Source organism: Myotis davidii, unplaced genomic scaffold (assembly GCF_000327345.1).
Source record: "Myotis davidii unplaced genomic scaffold, ASM32734v1 scaffold38, whole genome shotgun sequence".
Taxonomy (NCBI): Eukaryota; Metazoa; Chordata; class Mammalia; order Chiroptera; family Vespertilionidae; genus Myotis; species Myotis davidii.
The window spans coordinates 4652809-4662147 of NW_006291383.1; the positions used below are offsets into that span (position 1 = coordinate 4652809).

General features: G+C 44.4%; 1 protein-coding gene across 2 annotated transcripts in view; it reads right to left on the reverse strand.

Annotated features, from left to right (window-relative positions):
* Nucleotides 1-3166, reverse strand: part of MANBAL (mannosidase beta like) — a 30288-nt gene extending 27122 nt beyond the window's left edge. The window contains exon 1 of one of the 2 annotated variants that reach the window (XM_006764500.2): nucleotides 3107-3166. The gene's annotated coding sequence lies outside the window, so the exon portion shown is untranslated. The remainder of the gene's footprint in view (nucleotides 1-3106) is intronic. The other variant, XM_006764501.2, reaches the window with a different exon arrangement.
* Nucleotides 3167-9339: the final 6173 nt, after the last annotated feature.

Sequence of the window (9339 nt, forward strand, 5' to 3'; positions counted from 1 at the left end):
TCAATAAGGAGCTTCTGGGACAACTTCAAGCGTACCAACATCCGAATTATAGGGGTGCCAGAAGGAGAGAGAGAGCAAGATATTGAACACCTATTTGAGGAAATAATGACAGAAAACTTCCCCTACCTGGTGAAAGAAATAGACTTACAAGTCCAGGAAGCACAGAGAACCCCAAACAAAAGGAATCCAAAGAGGACCACACCAAGACACATCATAATTAAAATGCCAAGAGTAAAAGACAAAGAGAGAATCTTTGTCTCTTTGCAGCAAGAGAAAAATAGCCAGTTACCTCCATGGAGTACCCATACCACTGTCAGCTGATTTCTCAACAGAAACTATTTAGGCCAGAAGGGAGTGGCAAGAAATATTCAAAGTGATGAATACCAAGAACCTACCGCAGTAAGGGCAGAGGGTGGGGTGGGAACGAGGTGGAAGGGAGCTATGGGGGAAAAAAGAGGAACAACTGTAATAATCTGAACAATAAAGATTTAAGTTAAAAAATAAAAAGAGAGAGCCAACACGATTGCTGAAGTGAAATCTGAGAAGTTAAAAATAATCCCTAAAGGTGAAACTATTTTGAATGCTACTATAATAGTGAATACAGGACCTAAAGCATTTGTCAAAACCCATAGAATTTTATAGCACAAAGAGTAAACTTTTGTGAGTGCAAATATTTTTTAAAAATCATTTAGGAGGTCAGGATATCGCAGATGCAATACAGAATGTGATATTCTGAATCTAAATGTATACAAATGCATTAAAAAAAATTCACTGAAGGTGTCTGTAGAATCAAATACTGACCTCAGTAACTTTGGAAATGAGTCCATAAGACGAAAGGCAAAAGGAACAATACATGTGCACTGTACTCCAGTCGATTAAGTTATTCCCACAGGGGATATAGGTTAACAATTCTGAAGCCACTATATGTGAATACAGGAATTAAACAATTAAGTAAATGAATGGGAGATGGTGAAAGCTAGGTTTATCACTGTTGGAGTGGAAGGTTACAGATAAGCCAGGAGACTAGAATGATTCGAATGGAATGGATAAGAGTTGCAGGCACAAGTATGAACTCATGTTTAGCTTAATATAGATACCAGTGGCTACATATACAAATATTTATAGATACATAAGTATATACAGAGATACACACATATCTCTTGCTCTGTCCACTGAGAGGGCCTAGAAGCATGAGCATCCCAGTAGCAATGAGTACCCCTCGTACCCAGATCTCGGTGTCTAATACCATTCTCCAGTAAAAGGAACCAGGACTCCGTGGAGAAATGATTAATTCTAGGACTGAGGCAAAAAACATGCAAGATAACCCTGGAGCAGAAAGTAAGAAAGTGTTCAACAGAACAAAACATTGATTGGGGTATGTCAAAGGGATATGGGAGACAACTGAAAGGTAGTAACTACAGTAGAAAAACTTGACTACTTCAAGCTAGTCATCCAAATTACCATCAACAGTGATAACTTATTATTTGGTAGTATGTGCCCCTGATGTGATGTGATGAGAATGGAACTTTATCTCTGTGGTCTTCCTCCCTATAGCTTATAACTCCAATCTAATTGAGCAAATCTGAATAAAGCATAGACTTTAGTTAATAACTTACTAATACTGGTTCATTAATTGTGAAAAATGTACTTTACTAATGTAAGATGTTTAATAGGGGAGTTGGGTGTGGGACATATGGGAACTCACTGTAGTATCTTCACAATATGTAATTATGTAAATCTAAAATTGTTCTAAAATAAGTTTATTGAAAAAGTCAACATTTCAAAATAAATAACCCCGGAGACGTTTATAGCTCTCCAGACTTAGCAAACTGAAATAAAATCTTCTCTGAGACTGAAAAACCCAGATTCCAAGTGTGTTGGTAGGGGATTCTTGGCTTCTAACGAAGCGATTTTAAAATTCTGTTCTGAGCCCACAGGCGTAGCTCAGGTTAGGGGAATTTGCCAGGTTTGTCCCCAGTGTGGGGCGTGCAGGAGGCAGCCGATCAATGATTCTCTCTCATCATTGATGTTTCTATCTCTCTCTCCCTCTCACTTCCTCTCTGAAATCAATTTTTTTAAAAAATTCTTTTAAAGGCATGCCTCATTTTATTTTATTTTTTTTAATATATTTTATTAATTTTCTACAGAGAGGAAGGGAGAGAGATAGAGAGTTAGAAACATCGATGAGAGAGAAACATCGATCAGCTGCCTCCTGCACATCTCCCACCGGGGATGTGCCCGCAACCCAGGTACATGCCCTTGACCGGAATCGAACCCGGGACCCTTCCCGCTCCCGCTGCCGCTGCGACTCCGCCCCGCCCCAAGCCCCGCCGGGCCGCCAGCATTTTAAAAAAATAAAATTCTATTTTGAGAAGTCAACTGAAACAGACTAGGGAATAGAAAATCAGTATCATGAGTTGGTCCCTGTCCCATAGCAATGGGCTGCGTATAACCAGACCCATCCCCTTAAAACAAATTCCCAAGAATGCTCCAAAGTGGGTTAAAGTCTTGCAAAATGTCATCTCCCAAAGCACAGTCAGACTGGAAGCCAGAGGGCTGAAACGGGGGTCCAGGGGTCCTGCAAAACGTAATTAATAAACTAGAATTTGTTGCACCACTTAAAAAGTGTGAGGTTTCACGTACTCGTTTCCCAGTTGCTCTGAAAAGAATTCACCCAACACGCACTGTGCACCTTCACCAACTGCTTAGCATTCACCATCTCATTTAATCCGCAGGTCAAGCGAGGACGCCAGAGATGGCCCGCGGTTACACACAGCAGCCTGGGGCCCTCGGGCCTCGAACCCCGGAGCCTGGCTCCACCGGTCAGAGGAAAAGTCCGGTCAGAACCCCGAGGAACGCGGGGTTCTGGCCGGGACGGCGCCAGGCGAGGCCTCCGCCTCCCGGGAACTCAAATTCCCTCCGCAAGTAACTTCCTAACGGCCCCTAGGAAGTTACTCTGGCCGCGCGCGGAGAGACCGAAACCGGCGGAGCAGAGCCGCCGGGACCGCAGAGCCACGGGCCCCAGCCTATACCCCGCTCCCGCTGCCGCTGCGACTCCGCCCCGCCCCAAGCCCCGCCGGGCCGCCAGCGGGGCCGCCGCACTCACCGCCCGCGCCGCCGGCGCCTCGCCCCCGGAAGTGGTTCTCCGCGACCACGGGTCCCGGAAGTGACGCGCCTAGCAACCAGCGGGCTCAGTTCCGCCCGCGTTGCTAAGGCTGGTGGTTTGTTAGACTTTTGTCCCGACTCCGTGGATTTGAGCCAGAGGGACAGGCCTGGGGAAGCAAGATCGAGACCCCGCCCCGCCTCGCTTCTCCAAATCTATCACTCAGCCCATGTCAGCAAACGTTTATAGATGTTTATTGAAGAATCCGTAATTCTGTGCCAGGCCCTGAGCTAGGAGCCTACAATGCAGAGGGGAGACAAACAAGCACGTTCTTATCAGTCTAACAGAACCAAATTATTAGAATGCGTTCAGAACATTCACGGAGCACCAACTCTATGCCTTGGGCTGGTTACCGGGGCTACAGTGCTGAAGAGAACAGGTGCAATCTCTACCTTCATGGAGCTGACATTCTGGTGGAGGGAGACAGACTAAAATAATTAAACGAACATGTAATCATACAATGTGATAAGTATTTGAAAGCCAAAAAATAGGATTCTGTGACTGAGTATGGGTAAATAGGGGGAAAGGAGATCTAGTGTAGTGTGTGGTAACCAGCCTCCAGCATGGACCCCCATGATTCATGATTCCTAGTATTCATGCCCTTGTGTAGTCCCCTCCAACACTGAATAGAGCAGACCAGTATAACCAATAGGATGTGGTTATTCATGGAGCATGAATTCCAAGATTAACACATAAAAGACATTGCTCTTCTTCTTTGCTCTCTTTTGATCACTCACGGGGAATCCATGTTGTGAAGACAAGCAAGCAGCCCTAGAAAGAGGCTCCCATGGGCCATAAATGAAGCCTCCTGCAAACAGCCAACTCTAACTTGCCAGCCATGTGTGTGTGCATGACCTTAGAAGTGGATCCTCCAGCCCCAGTGAAACCTTCAGACGACTTGCCAAAATCATAAAATATAACCTCATGAGAGGCATTGAGCCAGAAACACTCAGCAAAGTCATACTCGAATTCCTGTCTCAGAAAAATTGTGAAATAAAAAATGCTACTATTTTAAGCTCCTAAATTTCAGAGTAATTTGTTGTGCAGCATAGATAACTACTTCATAGAAGATCAAGGAGAGGGGTTGGATGCTGAGGATTCAAAAAAGAATTAAGACCTAATCACATGCCCTAGCTGGTTTGGCTCAGTGGATAGAGCGTCCCCCTTTGGACCCAGGGGCCGCAGGCTCTATTCCAGTCAAGGGCATGCACCTTGGTTGCAGGCTTCTCCCCAGCCTGGGCCCTGGTCAGGGCTAGTGCAGGAGGCAACCAATTGGTGTGTTTCTCTCACATCGATGTTTCTCTGTCTTTCCCTCTCTTCCACTCTCCCTAAAAATCAATGGAAAAATATCCTCCAGTGAGGATTAACAACAAAAGAGACCTAATCTTACCCTAAAACAGCTCACTCTCTCTTGGAGGATACAGACAGAAATTATTATAATTCACTCAAAATCTGCTAATCCCATACTATGTGAGGTTGGTATGGAAGAGCCATTCATTCATTCATTCAACAAATATTTATGGAGTTTCATTTCTTGATCATTTGCTATGGAACTGAGAAGACAATGATGAGTAGGTGAGTCCCCACCCTCACCGTGCTTACAGACTAGGAGTTAATGTCTGACAGCTCCATTAATCAATCACACAGAGAAATATGTTCAAATGAACCATGAGGTGGGGGAGAGGAAACCATGAGGATAAATGACATGGGAGATACCATCAAGAGAGTGTAATCAGGAAAGGCCTCCTGTGGAGGTGACATGTAAGCTAAGAAATGAAGAATGAGTAGGAGTTTTCCAGGCAAAGAGAAGAGCATGGTGGGAGGTGGAAAGGCCGTGGGAAAGGCTTGGAGCATAAGAAGGCCTGAAAGGTACAGATATTTAGTACAAGGCTTGCTACTTGCCCAGAAGTGGTTAACTGTGGGGTGTAGGTGAGGAGGGTCATAGGAGATAGAGATGTTTTATGTGTTGAATTGTGTCCCCAAAAAAGGGTAAGTTGGAGTCGCAATCCCAGTACCTCAGAATGTGATCATATGGAAATAGGGAAATTACAGAGGCAATCAAGTTAAAATGAGGTCACTGGGGTGGATCCTAATCCAATATAATTGGTGTCCTTAATAAAGAAGAGAATTTGGTCACAGGTGCACATGTAGAGAGAATGTCATATGAAAATGGAGACAGAGATCAGGGTGATGCTTCTACAAACTAAGGCATGCCAGAGGTTGCCAGCAAACCACCACAAGCTAGGGGAAAGCCATGGGACAAAGCCTTCCTCACATCCCTCAGAAGGTGCTGACACACGCCTTCACTTCAGACTCCTGGCCTCCAGAACTGTGAGAAAATAAGTATCTGTTGTGTAAGCCACCTACTTTGTGTTACTGCAGCCCTAGCAAACTAATACAGATGTGCAGGTGCTTTGAAAACTGTTACTCTCCGTATCCAAATGCGAAAGATCTTCAGTGCGGCTGCTGCAGGCACAGCTACTTTCTCAAGCTTCTGAAGGGTTCCAGCTGAGTCTTGCTCATCTCTGAGCTATGCATGGCTCCATTAGCACCACAGCACAATGGAGAGCTTTGTGGAATGCTTGTTCCTACCCATCATACCTACTTGAGGCACACTGTTTATCCTATGAAAGAGAAAAAGTTGAAAAAGACAAGGTCTCTGCTCTGAAAAAAATTCTACTGATGATGAGGTTACCCAGTTTGCAATTAGTAATTATAGCTGCCATTTATTGAATAATCACTAGGAGCCAAGCACTTTACATATGTTAATAGTTTCCCCACAGCCATCCGATATTGCAGGTATTATTATTATTCCCATTTACAAGTGAAGAAACCTAGGGCTGGAGAAGGTAAGCAACTTCCCCAAGGCCTCACAGAAACTGTGGCTGTAACCATTGCACTCCCCAGCCAACTGGTGGAAGTCAAATGAGCAATTCAGGCATGAGTGCTCTAGGAAGAGGGAAAGATCAGCAAGAACTGAGGTATCTGGGAAGGCTTCATGAGGGAGCTGGCTTGATGTAGTTCCCAGATGACGAGTGGGATTTGAATATGAAAAAGGAGAGTAGAAAGATTTGTTTTTCCACCTCTGAGCCTTTGCCTTCCTCAGTCTCTTTGCCTGGAATGCTCTTCTCTCCTGGATCTTTACAAGAAAGGCTGTTCTCATCCCTCAGAACTTAGCTCAAATACCGCCTTTTCAGGAAGAGCTTCCTTTATCGCCCTTTCTAGCTGATTATTATTTTTTTATTTTTTAAAAAAATATATTTCATTTTTTTTAATATATTTTATTGATTTTACACAGAGAGGAAGGGACAGGGATAGAGAGCCAGAAACATCGATGAGAGAGAAACATCGATCATCTGCCTCCTGCACACCCCCTACTGAGTATGTGCCCACAATCAAGGTACACGCACTTGACCAGAATTGAACCTGGGGCCCTTGCGTCCGCAGGCCGACGCTCTATCCACTAAGCCAAACCAGTCAGGGCTGATTATTATTTTTTAAAAAAATAGATCCATCCCATACGCTCTTCTACCCCAGGCCTACTTTCACCAATAGCATACCATGGAAGTCAGTCACTATGTAACAAGTGTGACTAGCCTGAGATCACTGAGCTGTGAGAAGCCCAAAGCACATGGGAGGAAGAGAATTCAAGAAGCAGTAGACATCTGATCTGGGAGTGAAAAAGCCATCTTGGGCAAGTGAAGAGATGCACAGGTGTGTGCTAAAGATGATATACTGTTAATTGGAGAATCTGGGTGGTAGGTATAGTTAGTGTTTCCTGTACAATTCTATCAAATTTTTTATATATTTGAAAATTTTCACTACAAAATTTGGGGCAAAATATAAACCATCTTGGAAGTGGATTCTCCAGCCTCAGGCACCTCAGCAAACACCACATGGAGTAGAGATAAACCTCCCACCCCAGCCTTTCCCAAATTCCTGATTCACAGCATCACAAGCTAAGTAAAAGTGCTATAAGACTAAGTTTTGGGGTTCAGGTTACAGAAACTCACTATATATACTTACTTCCTTTCACAGCTTCCTGCCCATTTCTTTCATCACATCTATAATTATCTTGTTTCCTTACTTATTTATCATCAGTCTCTCCCCCAGTAGAATGTAATCTTCATCGTCTTTGTCCTAATACTTAGCAGACTGCCTGGTAAATGTAGGTACAATAACTGTTGCGTGTCCCATCAAACTGGGACCAGGAGATGGGGCCCTTCGGAGGAGTACTGAAAGAGAATATGGACTTCATAAAGTGGTGAGAAAGCTGGTTTTGGTCACTTGGGCTGCCCAACATCTGAGTCCCCATTTGTGGAAACCCCAAGAAGCAGAAAGAGGCAGCCCCCTTGCCCACTGTGCAAGTTGGATGGGTAGACACACCCTCTCTTCAATCCCTGCTAGAGGATGGATGCTGAGTGTAATCAGAAACCCCACCTCAGACTCTGAATCTGGAAGCCAGAATGCCAGCTGCAAGGTTCAGTCAGAAACTGTAGTGAGCCCAGAGTCTGGGGCCTTGTTCAGAGCAGGTGGTTCTCAGGGCAGGATCTTGGCCACATCTCATCTTGGGTGGTTCCATCAACCCCTTCTCTGCCTTAGGTTCAGCTCTGGAGTGAAACAAAGAATGCTGGACCAACACAAGGGGCTGACTTCCTCCAGGCAATAGGGACACTTCTACGTGCCCGAAAGGCCAGGGACACATTCCTCCTGGAGCCAGCAGAGCCCAAACAGCAATGGAGACTCATCATATTCTGGACTCTTTCTCTGGGCCTCCAGGAACCTCAAAGCAGATAAACAACTTTGATTGTTCAAGGTCTGTTCTTCTCTTGCTTTCTAAAGATGTGGACTCAGGGTTGGATTCTATTGTCAGGGGTCTATAAACACACAGTGCCCATTCTGCTACAAAGGAGGAAAGGTTCACATTTCAACACTGGGCTCATTAGAAAGGTCATCAAACAGAATTTTCATCAGGAATTAGATTACATGTCAACACCACAGAGGGTCTGACCTTCTCAGGAAAATGCAAATGCCCTAACTGTTCTTAAGACCCAAAATCTCCCAGAGTTCTAAAACCTGAAAAGCTTTATTCAGCAGACATTTATTGAATGCCTACTATATATCAGGTGCATACTGGGGACAAGATCTTGGACCTTGGTGGGAGAGACGCATAAAAACAAATTAATACAATAGGATATTATATTACAGAAGAAGTTCTACAAAGGAAGTGCGTGCAGGGTGACATAAGAACACAGGAGGAGCATCAGACTCTGCCTTTGGCAATCACGGAGGCCTCCCAGAGTAGGTGATATTCAATCTCCAGGAGGAGATTACAACAGAAGCAAAGACCCAGGCCAGGGCTTTCCCTTTCAGTTCCTCCTGAGGAGAAAGTCCAGAACATTATCTCTGAAACGCTTCAGTTGTGGAAACAGCACAGACTTTATATGCATCCAGCATGTGGATGCTATTAATTACCTCCACGTTTATTAAGTGCTCCATTAAACTTGACTCTAACTAACAGCGCAGTTGGCTCCCTGGGTTAAATCCACACTAAATATTCAATTACACACAGCACAAGCAGAATCGTATTTGGCAGGGATTAGCTCACTTGTCTTGTGAAGGCACTGCTCCAGCTGAATAATAATGGTGCCTTTTAACTGGGTAGTATCTTCCTCTTGAGGGAGTTTAAGCCGGACCATCTCCCCAGAGGGAGACGGAAACTAGGTGTCATCATCTCCATTTTGTAGTTGAATGAACTCAGTAAAGAGTTCTGGCCACATAAGTGGCCCTAAGCTACATAAGCTGGAATCTTTTTTTTTTTAATATATATTTTATTGATTTTTTACAGAGAGGAGGAGAGAGGAATAGAGAGTCAGAAACATCGATGAGAGAGAAACATCGATCAGCTGTCCCCTGCACACCTCCTACTGGGGATGTGCCTGCAACCAAGGTACATGCCCTTGACCAGAATCGAACCTGGGACCCCTCAGTCCGTAGGCCGATGCTCTATCCACTGAGCCAAACCAGTTAGGGCATAAGACTAACTTTTTTTTTAAAAAAAAATTTCATCTGAGGATATTTTTTCCATTGATTTCTAGAGAGAGTGGAAAGGAGGGAGGAGTGGGGGAGAGAGAGAGAGAGAGAGAGAGAGAGAGAGAGAGAGAAAAATAAAAGGA